Source organism: Hylaeus anthracinus, unplaced genomic scaffold (genome assembly GCF_026225885.1).
Source record: "Hylaeus anthracinus isolate JK02 unplaced genomic scaffold, UHH_iyHylAnth1.0_haploid 4, whole genome shotgun sequence".
NCBI lineage: Eukaryota > Metazoa > Arthropoda > Insecta > Hymenoptera > Colletidae > Hylaeus > Hylaeus anthracinus.
In genome coordinates, this window is record NW_026535289.1 from 13,295,339 (window position 1) to 13,317,248 (window position 21,910).

Consider the following 21,910-nt stretch of genomic DNA (forward strand, 5'->3'; position numbering starts at 1 on the left):
ACAGCTGCGCGTTGCGTCACTCTCCGCAATTTCGAATACCCGCTTACCTACGCGTAATCGTGACAAGGAAGAGGAAGCGATGCTTCGTTCCCCGTTGACCTTTCTCTTTCTGTCGATTATCATCGAGCGTGCGCATATGCGTCCACGGGCACGCAGAAACGCACGACACGCGTGTCGCTCACTCTCCTTGGGAGTTGCACAACGTGCTTCCCCGTATTCTCGATCTCCCCGGTATCGCGGCCGTTTCAAAACGAAATCCTTCGGTGCGTGTACGCGACGAAAGAGCGAGATTGTCGGGGGACCTTAACCCTTTCTTTGGATAGCAGAAGAAAATCGTGCCGGCACGCAGCTTCGTTACGAGAAACCACGGTCGTCCCGTGGTTTCTCGGCTTCCAAATATTTCGTGCGATATACCGGAGTTGTTGCGTAAGATGAATAGAAAGTTCGATATTTCTGTGTACGTAAAACATTGGTCGTCGAAAGAAAAAAAGTCATCCGAATCACGAGATTTTTGTGCTCTCGTTTGCTATTTGTCCGTGTTCGTTGATGCACGGTGTGCGTGCGCGCTGGCGCGCGCGAGCGAGCATACGCGATATGTCGCATACACACGAGAAGAGGGAACAAAGAAAGAGCCCTAGCGACCAGCAATGCGGCAACGGCGAGCGCCTGCGCGCCACGCTATGTGAGTCAAGGACGACACGTGCGGCTCCAAACGACCTACTTATATCTCCATTGCTTCGTGCGCGATCGGCTCTCCGCGCGAACGTTCCCGAGCGTGGAAATAGGACGACCGAGTCGGGTCCCAATGTTCTACCGTGCCGACCCTTTCCCCTTTCCCCTTTACCCTCCTTGTACGCGAGCTTCGTTAATCGACTAACCGCTATACGCGCAGCACCGTTCTTTTGCGTTTAATGCTTGGATCGAGTCGATCGTTTCGGTTCCTGCGTTTTTTCTCCATCTTTCGTTCTCGTTCGATCGCCCGTAACGTCGATCTGCTCTTCTTCGAACATGGTCAACATTTCGCGTATTCTCGTACAATGTCTACCCTTCGTGACAATGGTAAGTTTATATCGTATTTACGTTTGTCGCGGTTCTTGGAATCTCGAGTCTCGAACTACGAAGAAACGAGTCCCCGCGTCGCGAATCGTTTCCAACGATTTCGGAGAACGTGGTTCGTTACGTAACGTCGATAATTAATTAAATTTGATCTACAATACGATGGAGCTTCGCCAGAAATTTCGAGAGAAACGGAGGGGGAACGAAAGTATAATGCGACGCGACGGTGAATCGTATTCATTGTTTCGATACCAGGTCACCGCGGAAGCTTGAATATCCGAAGTATAGTGAATTTTGATAGCCGGAGGCCACCGCGGCGCCCTATATGCGAAACTTGGAGGAATCGATAGAAAAATGGGTCAAAGGTTCGACGGCAAACTCAACGGAAGTAGTAGTTGCAGTGGTAGCCCGATTACTTTTGCTGCGGTTCTTTATCGACTAGACACTTACGAAACGGATAAACCAATGCGGAACTTGTACAGGATGATTAAAGCGACATACAAGATTATTTATACAGGTTGAAGCACTTTAAAAGCTGAAATTATAGAAACAGTCGAACCAAGCGTTGCAACCTTGAAAAAATGGTCTACTTTATTTTAACCTGTGTTTCGCTTTAAAATTAAACAATGAAATACGACTTGCCTCGCACTTCTTTCTTGTCTATGTCGGTAACAATGTTCCAATTAAAGAAAAATACTATCCGAATCATGCAGTTTCTCGACGTGAATTCCAAAACGTCGCCTAATAATTGCATTGCTCGCTTTATAAGAATCACCATACATAGGTTATATTTATCATAGTTTTGCGCATAGCAGCAGAGGGGCGGTTGGCTGGCATCCATACCTCGTGTTCGCACACGAGAACCGTGTATATATACACTACCACACGATGGCCCTTGGACCCATAGAGCATCGAATCTAAAGGCGGCGGGTATAAAGGCTGCCTTGATTCGTCGGTTTTCTTCCCACCGGCAGCATAAGTAGCGCGTTTCCGCGCGGGTTGCGACCAGTTCCTGTTCGACCGTCATACGACCGTACCAAGGCGCGGGAGTGTGGAATCTTCCGACACATAGGCACATACACGCAAAATACGTCGCGATGGCATGTACAGCGCGCGCAGAAAAGCACTCGCGAGTACCCCGGCCATACATGCACGTGTGTGCGTTCGTATGTGCGCGTATACATACGCTCGTAGGGAAACGTGTGTACGCGGTGTCCTCGCGCGAGCATCGTTTGCGTGTGAGATCGAGACACGTGTGCATGTGCTGTGTGCATGTGGTCGCGCGCGCGCCTGTGCGTGTCCCGCGGATAGTGAACGTCGCGGGAATTCGTTGTGTGGAATCGGCCAATCGGGGGCCAAGTAGCAACGGGTGTGCACCAATCAGCGAGCAGAAGTCCTCGCGAATGCGCGCCACTGTTACCACCGGATGTACGACCGTAGCAAGTAGTGGGGATGGACTGAGAGTGCGGCACAGGCTACGCGCTCGAGCGCATCCTCGTTCGTCGCTGCTCGCCTTCGGAGTCGGTCGTGTTTCACACTCTCGAGTCTCCTCTCTCACCGGCAGTTTCACGAAGCCGAGGAGAGAGTTCGCTCGCCAGAATCTCTCTCGAACACCATATCGCGGTGTTAACGCTATCTCGACCGTTCCTCCGAGTCTCGATTTCGTTCAGTTCCGATTCAGCCGCGTTCTGTGCCGCCTTGTCGTTGTCGAAATCGCAGAGACCCACGGGATCGTGTATTCGCGAAACAGTCTTTCGAATTTTTACTGTGTCGTCGTGGCGTGGGCTTGAACACCAAACGCAACCGGAAACGACCACCGAATTCCGTATCGTCGACCGTGGAACCATGCGGTCGCCTTGGAGTGCCATTCATCGGGCGTTTTTCTTTTTTTTTTTTTTCTCTCTCTCTCGTTTCTTTACGAGGTTCTCTTTGCACAAGTGATCGGTCTCTCGTAGGATTCGGTATCGAGATATCGCGCGGTAATGTTGAGTGAACGTTTTCGGTGCATTCGAGCAGGAAGTCCATACAGATCGTAGTTTATCGAACATATTTCGTTAGCTTTTCTCGACAAATTAAATTACATTCTTCGGTATCGCGAATATGTTCCGAATTTTATTTATCGATATTTGTATCGTAACCACGAATGTAGTTACGTGCAACGATCGTTCGAATGGATTTCGGCGCTCGCGTGCTCTATCGTTCCTGACTCACGGCGTGTACGGTGAGCCGCGATAAGTGCCAGCGCGGCACACAAGGATCTTTTTTTAGCAACTAATCGTAGATAGAAAGACACGCGTCGAATACCGAGAAGATTCGAACGGTTAGAAGAACGTCGATCCCGCGAATCGAAGGTGGTCTGTCTATCTATTTCGTGCGGTTAAAGATGAAAAAGAAAGAGAACGTTGGTCGTACATCGCGATGTTTCGTGGCCGTGTTTCTCTGGTCTCTCAGTGGGTAAAGATGGCGGTCCCGTCGTTGGTTCGTTCGTCGGTTGAGTGGAGAGAGGGGCAACTGTGACGCAACCCAATCATCACGTGATCAAACCGTGGCTCCGCTCTCGCTGGGCCAGTGTGTGATCTAACGTTTGTTACGGCAGTTGACGGAGGATACGAACAACGGCGGGAGTGCAGAAGATACAGCAAGAACATTTAATTTTTTTCTTTCTCTAAGTTGGCTCCATGGCTCGTCGGCCGTTTCACCAACGTACAACGACGCCTCGATCTTTTTCTCGGTCGCTAGGTCAGTGGGGGTGAGAAACTGGCTTGGCTCTGTGCAACGACAGTCAGTCTTTTTCTCTCTCCTATCGGCCCCGTGGCACATCGTTTGACGTCGATCGAACACGGCCCAGCTTTCCAGAAGAATCCACGATATTTTTGTTCCTTTCTTTCTTTGGGGTCTTTAGAACGAAAGCACGCATCGAAAGATAGCCTTGCGTACGCGGAAAACTACATGCAATAATTCGTTATCGTGTATGCAATACCACGGGCTCAGCAGTGAAAACCGTGTTCCCCCAGCTGTAAATGTACCATGTTAAAAAGCTCTGGGATCACGGAGAACACTGCGCGAGTACTGACCGTTCTTCGAGCATCGTCACCCGCCTCGATCGTTGTTCTCTCTTTTCTCATTGTCAGTTGCGCGTACAGGGCCGCGCAGCCGTGCGTCCATACGTAAATTACTTTTCCGCTCGTTCGAAGCGTAAATTACTGTGTGCGTCCCGTCGACCGGAAAATTTCATTCCCGAAATAAATCGCGTTGATTCGAAATATAGAGGAGCAGGAGGAGGAGGAGGAGGAGGAGGAAAAGAAGAAGAGGGTTCAAGAGGACGTTATTTCTTGTCGTTTCGATTAGCACTATTTCGAAAGTGACCATAGTAGCATTTTCGCGTTTTCGAGTGTCCGTCGAATGTTACCAAAGACCATCGCGGCTCGTCGCAATCGGTACGGTGTGTTCCCTTTTTAGTAGTCGAGCCCGACGAATGTCGTAAATCGAACGAAGGTGCACCTGCTACGTCGGAACAGCAGGCCTGGTCTTACGTAGTCGGCGAGCGAGTAGTGGTCGGTCTCGATCGTTGTTGCAAAGCCACTTTGTAATTGCCGTGCAAGAATCCCCGCCGTTAGAGCGCCGTTCACCTCGAGAGCCTTCTATACTTTCTAAAGCCGCTTACTTTCGTAACTTGGCAAATACCGTCGGCCTCGTACCGTGTAGCGAATCGTTGCCGCGATTACGTGCCTAGATTTTTTTTTTCTTCTCTCTCTCTCTCTCTTAATAAAGCAGTCCGTTGTCGTTTTCCATGTAACAAGTGCCCAGGAGCCTTTTTCTTTTCTTTTTTTTCTTTTTACCGCTTCAGCAATTACACCCAGACCGGCCGTCGCAAAATCGACACGTTCGCGACGTATGTCGAATCTGTTTGATTATTCTGAATTTCGAGCTCACGCTTGCATGTAAATATCGCAACGTCGAAACGGGTTGCGAAACGATCGTCCGACGGGTGTTCTAAACGCAAAACCCTGTAAAGGTACGTTCAATGAACACGCGTCGGCGTCGATGAGTTTTAGAAACGACGAACGGAGGCATCGAGAATCCCGTCGTTTTTCGTAAATAAAACGTGCACGTTCCTTGTACGTGACTTGTACAACCGGCGCGAACCGGGAGACACGACGTCGGAGAAGGATCGAGACGTTTGTCTTGCGTTCTGGTAAATTACTACTGTCTGAAAACAAGCAAACGATAGAAAAAAAACAAGCCGTCCCGCTCGAGATTTTCGAATTACACGTTTACGTCGAACACACGTTCCGTTAGTCGAGCATCGTTAAAGAGGAGATTAATATTTCTGTCCGAACCATGTTTTGGGATACGCACGCGTACGTATGTCGGATTAGAGGAGAGTCGAACGGTAAAGGAGACATAGAACAGAGAAGTTTGGAAAGTTACCACTCCTTTGGAAGAATGGTGAAGTAGGAGACACGATGATGGAATAAGATATACTGTGTGCACACGTACACGCGCAAGGAGGAAAGGGAAGTGGGACTGGCTTGCCTTGTGCCACTTTGTACGTACGCACCGCTATCGAGATTGTAGTTTCGATACTTTGCACCGGTCTCGTAATATTCCCAGATTTGTTTCTTCTTTCGATACTATGGGCCTCGTCTTCGCTGTCCGTCGTCGTTGATACGATCTGCGAATTATTCGGTAACAGGATCCTTTTTTCGTCTTTTCGTTAAAAGGTACACGTTTAGTTGTAAACGTGCGACAACGACAACTTCGGAAGAATTTACGTGAGTTTAGATACTTTCGGGGAGTCGTGCGAACTTGGTCTAAAAATCTCGGTCCGTCGGTAGGACTCGGTCGTTCGAGACCGAAGGACCGTAAAGGGAGCAGCGGATTGTTCCGAGCCTTGGGTAAAATCCGTGAAAACACGCCTGCTTGGCGGCGGGTGGTCAACAACCGCCATTTTATAGAAGGCGTCGCATTGCGGCCATCTTTTGTCTGTACAGTAATCGAAGCGTTTCCATTTCCATTTGGGGTTGCTCGATTGGCTCGAATTCCATCCACGCGCTGTCTAATTTTACTCGTTGGCCTCGAATCTGCTCGCCATGGCTCGTCGCGTCCTGTGTTGGTACCTGAGTCCGAGAAGAGTCGCTTCCGATCTCTCTCGTCCGAGATAATCAAATATTCCTTCAGAATTGAGAACAAAAAAAAAAAAAAAATACATTCCCGAGTCGTACAAACCTTTTACTTTAAACTTCGTTACACGTACGTTCATCTATTTGCGGTAAGATTTAACGTGTCTCTGCGTATCGACTTCGATGTTGTTCCGACGCAAAACGAGAGCTACGATAAACACGTCGACGAAAAATTGCGATAAATATTATCCTCGCTACGTCTACAGAACAGAATAAAATGAAATTTCACCGTAGTTTCCCAAGCGCGTGTCCCGCAGCACTCTTCGATGCCCATCTCTAGCGCAGAACGACCATGGCGTCCGTGTCGTGCCATTTGCATTGTACGTTATCACGCGAACACGTATGCGCGCGTTCCGTATCGTATCTCGGTAGTCGCGAATAATTCTCGTACTTGATAGCCTGACCAGAAAAACACCCACGAAAGTATTACTTTTTTCACGATTAATGCAAACGTCATCCTCGAATGTGAGTTCTCTTCGTTTCCGAAGTTTCAGGTATTTACGTCTACACGGAATTCGAGTTGCCGCGAACGCGACTCGAAAATTTGTCCGTGTCTGCGCCAATGTTGCGGATGACATCATTGCGAAACGGCTCGGCGGCGGGGCGTGAGGGGTATCCGTAAAGATCGTGGATCATCGCGAGGGTACGGCGCGGGGTGGGAGGGTTGCGAGCGCCGGTTCGGGGAGCGGAGAGGAGAGGAGTCGAGCGCGAAGAGGAAGAGACACACGGCTAGAGCGATGGGTTCGAAACGCTTCGAGTCGACGCGAACGAGTTACGAGTGAATGAAATGAAATCGTTGTTACCACGAGTCTAGAAATTTCTAACCCTTTGCGGTCGACAGGTGACTCTCAGTCGCCATTAGGTTTCGCGCAGCAAATCTATCAGCGAAGAAATCGTTGGTACCACGAGTCTAGAAATTTCTAACCCTTTGCAGTCGAGAGGTGACTCTCAGTCGCCATTAGGTTTCACGCAGCAAATCTATCAGCGAAGAAATCGTTGTTATCACGAGTCTAAAAATTTCTAACCCTTTGCAGTCGAGAGGTGACTCTCAGTCGCCATTAGGTTTCACGCAGCAAATCTAACAGCGATGAAATCGTTGGTACCACGAGTCTAGAAATTTCTAACCCTTTGCAGTCGAGAGGTGACTCTCAGTCGCCATTAGGTTTCACGCAACGAATCTACGATACCTAATGTTTCTTTAGGTTTCATTTCTTTTTGGAGCTTCAAGTGTCGATAAAATGATTGTCGGCGAGGTAAAGGTGACCTCATTACACATCTCGAGTTGCTGATAGATACCAGAAAAGAAGGCCTCGAGCGCAAAGGGTTAATCCTCTGTAGCTGAGATTTTCTGATCCTTTTCGGAACGATATCATCGAAAAAGCTCGCGGGAAGGAGAAAGTCCGGGAATCGGGAAAAGTAAGGGAATCTAATGGCGATCGCTAGAGACAGATCGGGGGAGGCTGAAGAACAAACGGGAGCGACGGAGAACCGAATAATGGCGAAGAGAGAACGGATCCGAGACCTGGGCGTAGAAAAATCGCGGGGCGTGGAGGGATGATGGGGAGGGAGAATGAAACCGTGATGTGATATAAGAACGAGAATCCAGCGGTGGGGCAGACCGGGCAACCAGGCCTTGAAGAAGCGAAAGAGAACAAAAAGCGACGGGGCTTCGACTGCGCTATTCCTACTGCCACTTCATAAAGTTTCACGAAAATCGACCGAGGCCCCCCATATCTTGTAAAACTTTCGACCCTCCCAACGTTTCTAATCCCACACGTATGCGAGATTCCCGATGACCCGTCTTCTTTCTTTCGTCGTTTAGTCGAGGCATGGGACAAGGATCGCGCCTTCGCAACCAGCGTGAATGCCACAGGTTTCGACGTTACATCGAAAAGGTAACCCCGGCGCGTGGCTTGATGATTAAGTAGCTGTTCCAGAGTAATATTTCCCGGACAGGAGTCCGAGAAAAACAAACCGAGAAAATCTGATATCGCAAATTTCATAGTTTCTCGATAAATTCACTCCTCATCGAGCCAACGTGCACGCGTTCGTGGATACGCTCGAAAACGTCGAGAAGTGCGAGAAACGAAAGCGATAGAATCCGTGGGTGATCGATGCGAGATCGAGGGAATTTTCCGAGAGAGTCGGACGTTCGCGAAGCGTCGGCGACGAGAGCAAAGGGCGTCGAAGGCGTCGAGGAAAGGGAAGGAAAACGAAAGTGAAGAGTCGGCGGAGTAGCGTGCGAGCAAACGAAGAAAAGAAAAGATTTCCGAGGCGTGGGTGAGGGGCGTCTCCTTTGACAGCGGAGCCATCCGAGAGGACTCAACGGCGCGTAGTTGCACGTCTCTGCCCTCGCCGAAAACCCACCCCCAACTTTCACCCTCGCAGCACGCCCGAGGCATCCAATCCGCTCAAAGATGGCCGCCGCTTTGCTGGCCAGCAGGTCACCGGGTGCGTGTTAGACCACGCCCTGCCCTCGCCAAACGCGAGCTTTCCACACCCAGCGCCAAGGGCGCTTCAAGGACGAACGCCGATACTCCTTTAGGAAGGATCGGACCCGCTCAGAGAGCTGATCGCTTCTTCCCGGAAATTGCGCAACCACGTCAGGGCCACCAGCTCCGCTCATCGCCGACCGATCGGGAAGAAGATCTTTCGCTTTCCGTCGCCCCACCGCATCCGCCGTTTACAAACGCACGCGATAAGCCTGTTTATCCTACTCGCGTGTATGCAACCTAGCCTCCAAGTCAACGTTAACAGGCCTCGGATCATAAATGATAAACGACAAAATGACAAAACGCGATAAAGCAACGCGGCACGGTGTACCGCGTTCAAGTCGAAACGCTTACGCAGAACGAACATTGGACTAAAGTTTTCAAGCATAGCCGAAATATTGCTCATCATTTTCTATCGAGCCAATCCTACAGTCGCCAGTCCTCTAACCAATTCTCTAACCAGTTCTCTAACCAGTTCTCTAACCAGTTCTCTAACCAGTTCTCTAACGTCCAGCGCGATCATCCGTTACGAAGCCACGAACCGTACTCGCTGTCGTTTACTACCCGCAATTCGCGGTATCGCGCAATCATCGTTACTTTTATCGTTGAGCGATAACAAAGCCTCGGCGACGATGTCGCCTAAAACGTTCGCTCGTCCCAGGGGCAGTATTTTTCTCGGAAAGAACATTCCGACCCATTTACGTTCGTTTATGCAAGATCGCATTAGAGATACGGGAACAATCATTGACGGAAGTGCAACGACCAAGGGACGAGTAAGTTGCATACGACGAACGGCTATGGAATTCAAACGCGCGCGACAAATAGTCGAGAAGAATACAAAGAGAATACAAAGAGAGTGATTCATCGCGACTACAGCGAGAGGCTCCTTTGTGTGTCGGGGGATTAAATAGGTTTTTGGAGCAGAAGCTTTTTCGGGGCGGAATCGATCGACCCGTTTCACTGGCCTAATTACCGTCCGACCTCTCGACACCGTAAACTCGACGCTTTCGCGCGCACATCTTACTCGAGGAACGCAGCGAACACCCGGAAGCCTCGGTTGGCATCGATTTACAACGCCTAGGAGCATCTAAAAGCGCGAATCGATACGTTCAACTATTTTTCATCCAACACCGAATTAGTCTAGTTTGTACACGACGTTCGGTAATTCTTGCTTCTTTTTTTTTTTTTTTTTTTTATGGGAGATCAACACGTCGATTTTACGTCGATCGTATGAATTATTGAAAGATGTACCATTAGACGTACGTCACGCGTGGTTTATGCATGACTATGCACCGACACGTTTCAACCGAACAGCCTGACAGCTCTCGAACCATCCATTTTCAGATGGAAAGGTCGTATACTAAACTATTACCGGGCATCTAGAACCTACATTTGGGACCACATGGAAACGTTCGATTATTCAACGTTCGTGGAAATACTTTGGCATCGCGAAGGAAGAAAAACTCCAACTCGATTACCGCTATCGAGAGATCTTCTCGACACCTCCGCGAGCCTTGTCTTCACCTGTCCGTCAATTACTTCTCCAGCTCTCGCTCTCCGCGATCGCTCGTTATCCTCGAAGCCGAGTCCGGTTACGTAACGCGCGCCATAACAGCGCGATTACGTCGCGCGAGCTGGACAGGCTTTTTCAAACTGAACCGCGGAGGGCAGAGGGAGAGGAGGATGCGCCGGATCGCCGTGAGCGTCGGAATGAAACGAAATAAAGTCGAGGCTGGTACCTAAACTCGCCGCCTCTTGAAATCTACGGGTACGATAGAGACTTCCATAATCTTTGTCCGACGACGAGAGAGAACCGAGGCGATCGAAGCCACGACGAGTGCCTCGCGTATCGCGCGAGTGCCCCGAGGCACGCGAAAATTCGAGGACGCGAGGACTTCGATCGTCTCGGTCGGTCGAACGTGGCTTAACGCGCTATTCGTTCTATTTTTCAGCGATCCTCTCGAACGAATTCTGGTCAGAACTGCTCGAACGAGGAGGGGCGGAAAGAGAGAGACGATGGTAGGGAGAAGAAGCGAGAGAAGAAGCGAGCGCGGAGGTGGAGCGGAGGTTTCCGTTGTTGCACGGTCTATCCGTTTGGCAGGTTTATCCGAGGGCATGCGCGCGACATGTGCCCATCCTACCCACTTACCTACCTGCATCCTAGTTTGCCTGCTCTCCGGTTGCCACCTCGGTCTGCCTGCCTGCCCGCCTGCCTACCTACCGGTTTGCCTTGATCCCTTGAATAGCCAGGAGGTGGGTTGGTAGGTAGGTAGGTAGATAGGTAGGTAGGTAGGTAGGTAGGTATATACGTCTTTCTTACGTAAGCGCACCATTAGAGAGCAAGTTATCGCGGCAGGGTCGAGGGAGCGATCGGAAAGAGCCAGAGAGAGAGAGAGAGAGAGGAAAGGGATTTCGAGGGATCCATCGAGAACGGATCCCGAGCCAAATTTCGCCTCCAGCAGGAACCGCTCGTCGAACGCCATCGCGGAAGGTGGACACCGTGATCTTTCGTATCCTTCGGTTAGAACAGTGGGCGAAACGGGAAAAAGAATACGGTAAAGTCTCCTCGAATGTAGTGAAACCATCCCCACCTCTGGGAGGGCATAGTATGCTCGGCATACCCCTTGAGGGGTCGCAGGACTTCGATCGCCGAGCAGTGTAACATGATCCGGGATCGGTGAAACAATGCTACTGCAACGTTAAAACTTTTATTGTCTCACCGACGTACCCCGGTGTTTTCGTTCCGTCCTCTTCTTTATTCGCTGTCCTTCTTTACGTTCGAAGCTCGTCGGCAAACAGAAAATATACCAACACGGTCCCGACTTTACTGCATTCACTCGTAACCCGTACGCGCAGTGTATCCGCGGATATAATAATATTAGGTTGTCCCGAAAGTTTCTTCCATTTCATTAATAGGTAATACGTACGCGATATGTTATGTCTAATGTCACGTTATTGAATTGCATACGATTTATTTTGCTCCATTACTGTTACGACATTAACACCTAAACGATTAGGTTGTCTGTTTATCTAAACGAGAAACTTTCGAGACAACCTGATATTAGATGGACTGGAAAGTAATGTCGTTTTCGCCATCTTAAGTACTTGTTTATCATTTATCAGCTCGTTGATTTTTCTGACATTGAAAATTCGCACGCTACTTGACGAAAGGCTGCCGACGATAAGGGCGATTATATAACGAGTTAAAGATAGAAATTTATTGAAAAGTTTGAATTTAATGTAAAAGAAACGACGTTACTTTCCGGTCTACCTAATATAATCCGAACATCAGACATCAGAAAATATACGAACTCTACGATGGACGCACAAGTTCAGTCCCGTGCTTGTGCGTTTAAAGGAGACTTTACCGTAACGGGTAAGCAATGGGAAAAAGGAAAGGAAGATTCGCGAGCACGGAAGAACAACGGACCGACCAGTCGGGAACCAACGAGCGAAATAGGGCTAAACCGAGGACGGGAGTTTCGGGATCGATAGACGAGATTTCCGTGGTACGTGGATCCCCGCGGATCGCGAGCGGGCCAAGAACGGTGCCGCGAGTCGCGTTCGTTGGCAGCCATGGCGCTTGTGCGGTGACACAGATATCACGCCCTTTCCCCAACCCCCTACGCTGCCCCCGTCCATCTCGTAGCCGGTGCAAACTGGGCCAGCCGCATCTACGAAACGGACGCGCAAATTTACTGGATCAACTTCACCGTTCAGCGGGGTTGAATATTAGGGTCGCGTTTCTCGAGTGCTCGCTCGTGAATTACTCGGTTCTTTAACTTCTTTTTTTCTTTCGTCAAACTGTCGAAAACCTCTCTACGCCCTCCAATATTTATTCGCGATAAATTCGACGTCGTTGCGACGTACCCGAATCTTTCGTAACTATAGAGGCCTTCTTCGAACTTTTAAACGGTAAATTTGGTACCAACCGTAAGATCAGATTTATTAAGGCCAGGATGCGGTACAGGGTGTATGAATAATGACGCGTTGTGTAGCTCGTAAATATCTATATTCTACACGTCTAGACGAAAGTCGATACAGTTCCGAAGAACCGTGTCAGAATTTCTGACTCGAAACGCACAAGAACACCCTTGACGTTCGACCCTTTTTTTAAACAAAGTCTCTACTCTTCCGACACACTTGGCTATTCGTAAAAGTATCGATTGGCAAAGAAAATCTGTTCGTCGATTATAGTCGACCATCGGAAACATCGGCGATTGTCTTCTTCGACCGTCGTTGGAGTCGAAACGGCGAACAGCAGTATTTATTCGGAACCGAGAATGAGTTGCGCGCGCTGGCTTGGTGCTTGGCCAAAACCTCGCGTATCCATAATTGCGTCGCTTCCTGCGCACGAATACGGTTGTCCCACATTTCGGCGAGCACGCCTACCGCCTGGCGTTATTTTACGAACTGGGTCGAGCGGCTCGTGCCGTCGCGCGTAGCGCCGCGTCGTTCCGCGCAAACTTAATCGCCGCGTCTGTCAACGCTCCCCGCCGCGGACGTTTTACCGATCGGCCACGGAACTTTATCGCCCTGGTCCTTCTCGCAACGCGAAAACGCGCCTCTGCGAAACGCAAACAGGACACCGGATCTCGCCTAAACGTCTCGTCTACGAGAGAACCGCGGTACGCTCGTGCGAACTCGAAGCGAGATTAATCGAAACGATTCTCGTGAGAGAGCTCGTAGGCGAACGCGACGACAGAGACGATCCGCGCCACGAGAAAATTTCTCTCTCGCGCGTTTCTGTTTTTCAATTTTAGTCGTTAACGCGTCCCAGGACGCGTGAAATGACACGACAGCGCCGCGGAAGGTACAGTCCGTGGCAGAAGTACGCGTCGATAACTAAAGAGGTCGATCTTTGTCGCGAACAAAGGATTCGAACTTCGTTAAACGCGACCGAGTGAATTTTACCGAGGGGATTTCCGAGTCGCGACGATTTGCAAAATTAAGGATAAGTGATTCTCGTTCGTTCGGAGCACGTATCGCGATGGATCCGCTCGTATCTGACGATCGAGGAAGGGCGAAAGGAGACCCATAGAAAACGTACGAAGGAGAAAACGTTTCACCCTGAAATTTTGACGAACCGTGATTACGCGAACCTCCGACGGACGTCTCCGAGGAGCACAATGAACGCGCGGGTGGTAATTAGGTTCCGCCGTGTAGGGAAAATGGTCGGTTGTTCCTCGAAGCGACGGACGCGTTCCGAGGGAGCACACCGTGCTAATCTCTCAAGGAATGGTAGCGCAAACGCGTATTCGTCGTGCCTCTTCGACGTCGAGGTGCAAGGAAATTTTAATACGTACCCTCTTCGCACGGCGTTTCCGAATCGTGGCGTAAACAACCTCTTTTCCTCTTACATAATTACAGGTCGTTCTATAGGTACGGGTGAAGTTTCATCCGGTACGTTGCAAAAGACGCTTTTTCATTCGTTGTTGATTTATCTCTAACACGCTTCGTTGCTTACCGGCTAGTGGAATTTTTGTTATCGAGTGGGATATTGTCTCTCGGGGCGAGAAACTTATCGACGCGCTTTTTCTCGACGGTCGCGCGATTGTACGCGGTAAAAGGAGACTTTCCGCGGTGGCGTGCCGAGTCAGACGTTGCAATCCGTCCTCATTCTACTTGCTCGTACTCTTGAAAGATCGCGGCAGGTATGGTTGGATCGTGGCAGGTTGGTCGTACCGGGCCAGACACGAAACCGCCGAGATCCCTGCAGCGTCGGACGAATATTTCAACTGGATTTCCAGACGACGAGCGTTAACACGTTCACTGGCAGACTAAAACTCTTGAAAATTTCTACCGTGTTCAAACTTTGTTTACAAACTATTGGAAGCTGCGTAATGAAACATTTAGTTTGGTATTTAGTTCTGTAACTTCGTCGAAATTCAAGTATTTCGTTTGAATTCATTTTCTACGACGCTTAACTTTCAGAATTAATAGTTTTCGTTTTTCAGTGAAAAGCACTGTCACCCACGCATGGGTGACGTGGCGATCAACGTGTTAAGATCGATTCAGAGTATACGACACGGACCGTCACGTTCCGGCAAACGACGCGTACCGGCGCCGACACGACGAAACATTCAAACAACGCGTTTCAATGGAACTATTCACGCTATACCCGTTGACGGAACGTTCAGGTCGGATACGCATGTCGGCCATATTGGATCTTCCATTTGGAATATTGCAATTCTGATATTAGATTCATAATTAGATTCTTACGACAATCCGCAGATTTCAAACAACCTCAGACCTTCGAAATTCTTTACTCTTCGTTAGTTTTACCGCATCTTGAATGCGCATCTCGGATCTGGAATCCGTTACAAAGTGGCCTTACGAAAATGATTCATAGTGTTCAGCATAAATTCTTGAGGCGCGTTTCTTCTAAGATAGATACATCGAAAAGCGTGTTTGAATGATTTGTCGTGTCGATGACGGGCCGTGTCGTTGCCGGAACGTGTCGTACAGTCTGAATCGACCTTTAGACGAAAAAAATGGAACGGTACACGGAAGCACGATTCGCGAACCCTTCGGGAGGAAGCGGACTTTCACCCTGGCGGTTCCGCGGCGGTAGCGTCGACGGCGGAGGCGGATCATCGTTAATTTTAGAGGGCAACAGCGGCCTTCGAGCGTCTCTTTTAACGAGCGCCGATGAGAACGAATTACTCTCGCTGCCTACTCCCAGTAATTATTCCACTTTTCGGTTTTCCGTCTTCCGTCCGCGATCTTCCTACCCGGTATTAAATGCGCGCGGCTTCGTTAGCTCCGGTGCTCCCCATTACCGCGGCAATTCCGCTGAAAATGCTTATTTCTTTAAAAACTTCAGATCCGAGTTCGCTCCTAAATAACGCGGCCGTTACGCTCGGGAGAAATATTCTCCGTTTAACGTCGACGTTCCACTCCTAACCCGCATCGCTCGAATTCGCGAATCCGAGAATCGAGAAGCGAAATAAACAGTAAGAGCAGCGGCATCGTTATTTTCTATAAATAAAAATCGAGGAAGGAGAAGAAGAAAAAGTCTCTCGGTCGTTTTGTTATCGTTCTCTTATCGTTCCATCCTGGTACGAACAGCCCCCGCGACCGTAACGGGAGACGAGCGCGCGATAGTCACGAACCGCTAATCAGTCCAGTTAACTCGTCTTCCGCGATAACCGTTCGCACGATCGACTTCGCGATAATATTCGAGCGACGCTTTCGCATTTCGAGAATCGCGAGCGTTTCGTTTCGCGATATTTCCGAATTCCGTCTTCGATTCGACTCTCTCTTTTTTTTTTTTTTTTTTTTTTTTTTTAACGCTAGAACGAAATTCACGTTCGGACGCGACACGCCAGTGTCGCACGCGCATAGGCGTGCACGCGCGCGATACTCGGCTTCTTACGTAAGAAACGAGATTGACTTAACGAGGTTTCGTTTTTTTAACACCGTTAAATGCTCGAGCTGTCCTTAGCCGCGCGCGCAGGTGAATAATTCTCGAGACGTGTGCCGTGCACGCACACGTGGCGGTACGTGTCCACGATGAATCACGAAATGGACGGAACGGGCGTCGTCGTTAACTCTGACAAATACTGCGCTGGACGACGAAATTACGCTGACTGGAAACGATATGTACACGACGAACGATTCTCGGCGAGCGTTAGAAATTTTACTTTCTCGAATCGGTAGCGCGTTGTGTATCGTCGTGGGGTACGGGACGAGTAGCTTGCGAACTCTTGTCGGTTACGTAACGATAACGTTACGATGTAAACGATAACGCGTCGCTCGATAAACTTGACACGTTCACTCCGGGCGCTGCCGTTTGTGTTTCGCGCCATGGGGCGGCGCGGTCGTACGCGTCGTCCGATAGACGCGCGAGCGTGAGCCACAGGTGGTACACGCCGCCCGATGACACGATTGCCAACTTGGAGGTTTTCTCGACGCAACGATTGCTCCAATCTTTTACGATATCGTTAGACAATTGAGAAAAGTATTTCAACACATTCGTACCGGCGCACCACAGGGCGGCGCGGTCGTACGCGTCATCTGATAAACATTGTAGTGTGAGCCACCGGTGGTACACGCCGTCCTTACGGAACATATTAGTGTGAGCCACCGGTGGTACACGCCGTCCTTACGGAACATATTAGTGTGAGCCACCGGTGGTACACGCCGGCGTGAACGTGTTAGATGCCGTGGTTTCCCCTACCCTTCAGTTCGTATTATTAATTAATATAAATCCGCTGTATACAAAAAGGTGCGCACGGTTACATTCGCGCAGCGGTGTACCTGGATCGTAGTTGTTACGAGTGCGCGCGTACCTTGTAACCGCGAGCGCATGCGATTACATTTACCGATCTCCGATCGTACGTTAATACCACGATTCCAAGTAGGCACTCGCGCGAGGCATAACCACGTGCATCGCGGTGTACGCGTATACGTTCGACTCGCGCGTGCGTGGAAACGGAGGTAGGCGTTAGAACAGTGGTACTCACCATTCGAATTACCTGTTAACTCGAGCGAGCTATTTTCGAGTCGCTGCTCCGCCCGGATATTCCACCGTACGGTGATAACATTTTGTCTGCGCGTTACACGTACGATGGAAATTAAGAGATATTCGCGACCACGACGCCGGCTACCGTCGTATACGCGCGCGAAGCGGTTTTATCCGACGCTCGGTACTATAAAAAGAAGACCTTCGGAATCGTCGAGCATTTCTTACTTGGCGCAGCAAAATTTGACCGTTCAGGGTCACCCGATTACTATTCCCGTCGCGGCGTTTGGTTTCGTTTTCCACGACGAGTCGCTCGTACGAAACGATAGACAACGTTCGCAAAACGTGACTAATAACTTCAGTAAGCGATACTTTGATCCATGAATAAGCGATCTATGAACTTTAAACATCGCGCATAGGTTAACGACGTCGCATTCGCCGCGTAACGATACGATTCCAGCCGCGACGTTTCATCGATCGTAAGTAATTTTTTTTTTATATATATCGCGATCGCGATCGCAACCCGGACCGATAGGAACGATTCGTCACGTATCCGTTCGTCGTTTCATTCGTCACCGATTTTGGAATTCCGTACGACCATTCGAAATTCGCTTTCGTTATTAAACATTCGTTAGAGAAAGATCTCGGTAGCGGAATATTCCCGATTCGTTACACGCTCGAGTACGGCAATGCCATCTAGCGTTTCGGTCGTCCGTCGACCAACGACTCGTACCGAGGTGCGCGTCGGCCAATCTATGTCCGCTCGAAATCGCTGAAATCGGTAAAACCGGATATAGTCGAATGCGCGAACCGTGCCTCCTACGCGACGATACGCTCCATTTCTATATTTCGATATCCGTGGTCCTTGGAAATTGTCTCCAGTAGGAGGATAATCGAGGTTACCGAGCGTGGTTCGGTGAGTACCACTGTTATAGACCGACCATGCGCGCTCTCCCGGCTCCTTCCTCGCCCCGCGAGCTACGTCGCCCACGTATACCCTCCCGCTAGTTGCGTAACGCTGCAGAGTCATGCGATAGGATAGCTCCGTCATTGCGCAGCGCAACGACGAACGCGAACGAACGCGGACGAACGCGACCGAACGAGAACGAACGAGAACTAACGAGAACGTTACGGTTAGGGCAACGAGGAAACGAGAGACGAACGTTCGTACGAATAAAGAGCGACCGAGACGGAGAAACGAACGCTGACGGGAGAGGGATGTATCTCTTCTCCGGGGCAAGAAGAGGTCGAAAGAGACGAAGAGAGTGCAAAAAAGAGGCGGTTCAACCTTGAAAGACGCCGCGAGCGAGTTCCGTGCACGAATACTGGATTCGCGAATCGCCTAGAATCGTTTTTTCCCCATCTTTCTCCCACGTTGACGGCACGCCACTGTTGTTCGCAACGATACCGTTACCGGCAACCGCTTGTCTCGAACACACTATAGCCAACTTGGGGATTTTGCCCCCAGATTTAAGGGGAGAACGCATGAATCGGGGTTTTTCTTAGGGGCTTGAATTTTTTAGGGGGATTTTCGGGGGACAAATTGTTTAGAATAATTTTTTAGGGGTAGTTGTTCCCCTGTTGATATTTGATGTTGATGTTGACATTTTGACTTCATTGACCATCTAGTTTAGGAGATATATGATTAATCGAAATACGAAAATATGTAAACCAGATAGTGAATTACCTCGAGATTTCATAGGACTATTTCTTGGCAATGGCACACACGTAAATATGATTATATATATATTTTTTTAATTTATTTTAAATCTCAATGGAGATTTATAAAAATCGAGTACAACGAGTAAGAAAGAACATAATTAACTCGTTACAATGATTTGTACATTAAACTATTGCTTACTTATGAGTCATCTTAAACTTCTACTCAACGATACCGGACTTAGTTACATTAAATATGATTATACACATAACGACACTTATTTATATTCACCTAAATTTTAAATAAAATATCTTTATTTGTGAAAAACTATAATAAATAAATAAATAAACGAAACATTTTAGGGGCAAACAAAAATTTAAGGGTTTCGAAGCCAAATTTAGGGATTTTTTTTAACTTGCGTCAAGGGCAATCGTTCTTTGCTGGTTGGCAACAGTGCTCGAACAGTCTCCATAAACAACGCGCAGCGCTGTCTTTCGCATCCCGAAAACACGGCTAGACGATCGTCTTTCGATGTACTATTACTCAATAAAATTTCAAGAATTCTTCCATTCTCGACGACTCGAAAAAGTTGTCACGACACATCGAGCACTCGAGCCCTGATTCGGTCGCCGACTCAGGTGCAGTTTCCTCGCGCCGGTAAACAACGACCGTCGATGTGTTCGAAACACAACGTAATTTATCGTCCCAGAGAGTTTTATCTGGTCCGCGTATCGGCGATTAATAGCCAGCTGGGTTAATTTATCGCGGAAAGCTCTCGTATCGGGACGCCACGTGCGTATATCATCGACGCCATGGAAACACATCGCGGGAAGTCCCTTTCAATTTCCGTCCAACGGGGGCGCCAAGAAATTTACCAAAGGGGACCAACTGATAAATTAACGGAAACGAATAAACGACGAGCCGTCGAAATTTTCCGCGTAACAGGGAAATTCGATTGCGACCCTTATGATACACCGTGGATTTCGTCAGGCCCTGGTCCCAGGAACCGTCGCGACGATACCTCGGGAAGGTATATTCGCGGTCGAGGCAACGTTTCCACGTACAGCGTCGGATGAGAAATTCCGAGAAACACGGCGATAGATAAAAATAGATAAAAGCACTGGCCTCTGCTGGCTTTCTGGGAACGGTTTCGTCGATCAGGGTCATAAGTGCACCGGTGCGCCTCGTTATGTCTAAAAGGGGTTTCCTGTAAAGTCGCTCGAAGAAGGAAGCGAAGTTTATTTAACGAGTTACGGAAAATCCGAGCTCGATGTCGGTACTCTCTATACCAGAGACTTCGTACACTTTCTTCTTTACCCTTCGATCGATTCAAATTTCGTTCATAAAGGAACCATACGCGTGTTTAATTTTCGCTAAAGTTTTTCTTTCTCGATCGTCGCGAAGATAAAAATAGCGCGGGAATCGCGGACGACGAGACTTTGCGCAAAAGTTGCGAAACAGCGGGATTCCAAGCGAAAGCAAAAACTAAACGACTGCTTTCCTCGCGAGCAACGCGAATCGAAGCCAGAAATCGATGTCACGGATATCGCGGCTTTTTCTTTTTTTTTTTTTTTTACGCTCGGGCACCGGGCCGACGTATTTTTTCCCTCGCCAAGCACGTTCGACTTATTTCTTAATCCGTCGGTACTTCTCTAACCAGCGGTAAATCGAGGCTATATTTGGACCGGCGCGACTTCGCCGAGCCACGCGAGCTACATTTTTTGAATTGCTCGTTGCCCACTTCGCCGAATAACGTTCCCACATTTTCGTTTCGTTAAAAACACGTTCCCGCGCGAGCGTAGATGGACTAGAAAAGTAAACGCGCATAACAGTTGTCCCGAAATAAGGTTAGCCGGAACGTAAAGGAGGTTAGGTCGAGGAAGTCCGAGAAAATAGAGCAGCGGAACATCCGACGGGAACGCGATGAAGGAAAAAGAAAAAAAAAAAAAGAAAAAAGAATCGCACCGCGCAGATGGAAAGAGCGACAAAGCGGGCCAAAGCGAACCAGTTGACGGAAGGTTGCGAACGGGAACGGAAGGGAGACGAAGAAACGAAACGAAACGCAGCCTCGGAAAAAAGGAGAACGAGAGGGTAAGGAAAGGATGGGAATGGAAAAGAAAGCGTGTGCCGCGAGGAGGGTAGCTGGCTTTGACTTCGTAGTAGGCCTCGATCGATGCTGTTACCATGGTTACGAGGGCAGTACCGCGGTGCTCCACTGCTGATTATTTATGTCAAGGATTCCCCCTGCTTCGAAGCTCGGAACGCGAACTGAAACGCAAACCACCCCGACGCCGACGCCGACGAAGAAGTAGCAGAGATGGCCATTCGAATCCCTCCGTTGCAACTTCTCCAATCATTTTCACGCTCAAACATTCGACTCGAATCGCGCTGCACGCATCGAACCCTCGAAACCGTACTTAACGTCAACTTAACCTTGTTTCGACCTTTGCCTTCCCAACAACTTTCAACTTCGCAGTGGAATAACGAAAACTTCGTTTCCTTGGAACGTGTAATTGCCATAAAGCCGGGATTCGATACAGAACAGAACTGCTACGCTGCTCTGTTCGATTAATAATAAATAGTAGCCTCTTTTTTTAGATATACCATTTCGCGTAGCTATAGCCAAACCGTAAACGCGAGGAACGGCTGGTTATATTCTGTTAGAAAGATTCTATTAGAAATTCTATTAGAAAGAGCGGAAGAATGAAACGGTAAACGTGAATCAACATCCACCGAGTATCGCGTATAGGTTATAAATTTGTTTCGTAGCACGGTTTGACAACCACTGGCCTAGGCCGTGCGGCGAGTACAACGACGATATCAAACCCGAGCAAATCCAGAAATCCTTATTCAGATCAAAATTTTGCCCGTCTCCGAGCCGAGAACCTAACCGAGCAACGTTTCGTGAAATTCCGTTCGTGAGGCAGAACCGAGCTCGCAGCCGGTCACGGGAAACCAATAAAAGTTAATCGCTCGATTTAAGTGGTTTCACGGAACTTTTTTCTTCCGCGGTAGCGGCACTCGAACGTGACTGGAACCAAGGAGTTTCGTA

General features: G+C 49.0%; 2 long non-coding RNA genes across 2 annotated transcripts in view; one reads left to right on the forward strand and one right to left on the reverse strand.

Annotated features, from left to right (window-relative positions):
• The window catches only part of LOC128894488 (uncharacterized), a 50,125-nt gene that overhangs the window by 19,089 nt on the left and 9,126 nt on the right, over nucleotides 1–21,910 (forward strand). Inside the window, exon 4 of the long non-coding RNA XR_008461573.1 lies at nucleotides 6,734–8,134. This is a non-coding gene — a long non-coding RNA (uncharacterized LOC128894488). The remainder of the gene's footprint in view (nucleotides 1–6,733; nucleotides 8,135–21,910) is intronic.
• On the reverse strand, nucleotides 4,811–6,668 carry LOC128894487 (uncharacterized). The gene is made up of 2 exons (XR_008461572.1): nucleotides 5,614–6,668; nucleotides 4,811–5,259 (listed from the first exon to the last, which is right to left on the reverse strand). It is a non-coding gene; the product is annotated as an uncharacterized LOC128894487 (long non-coding RNA).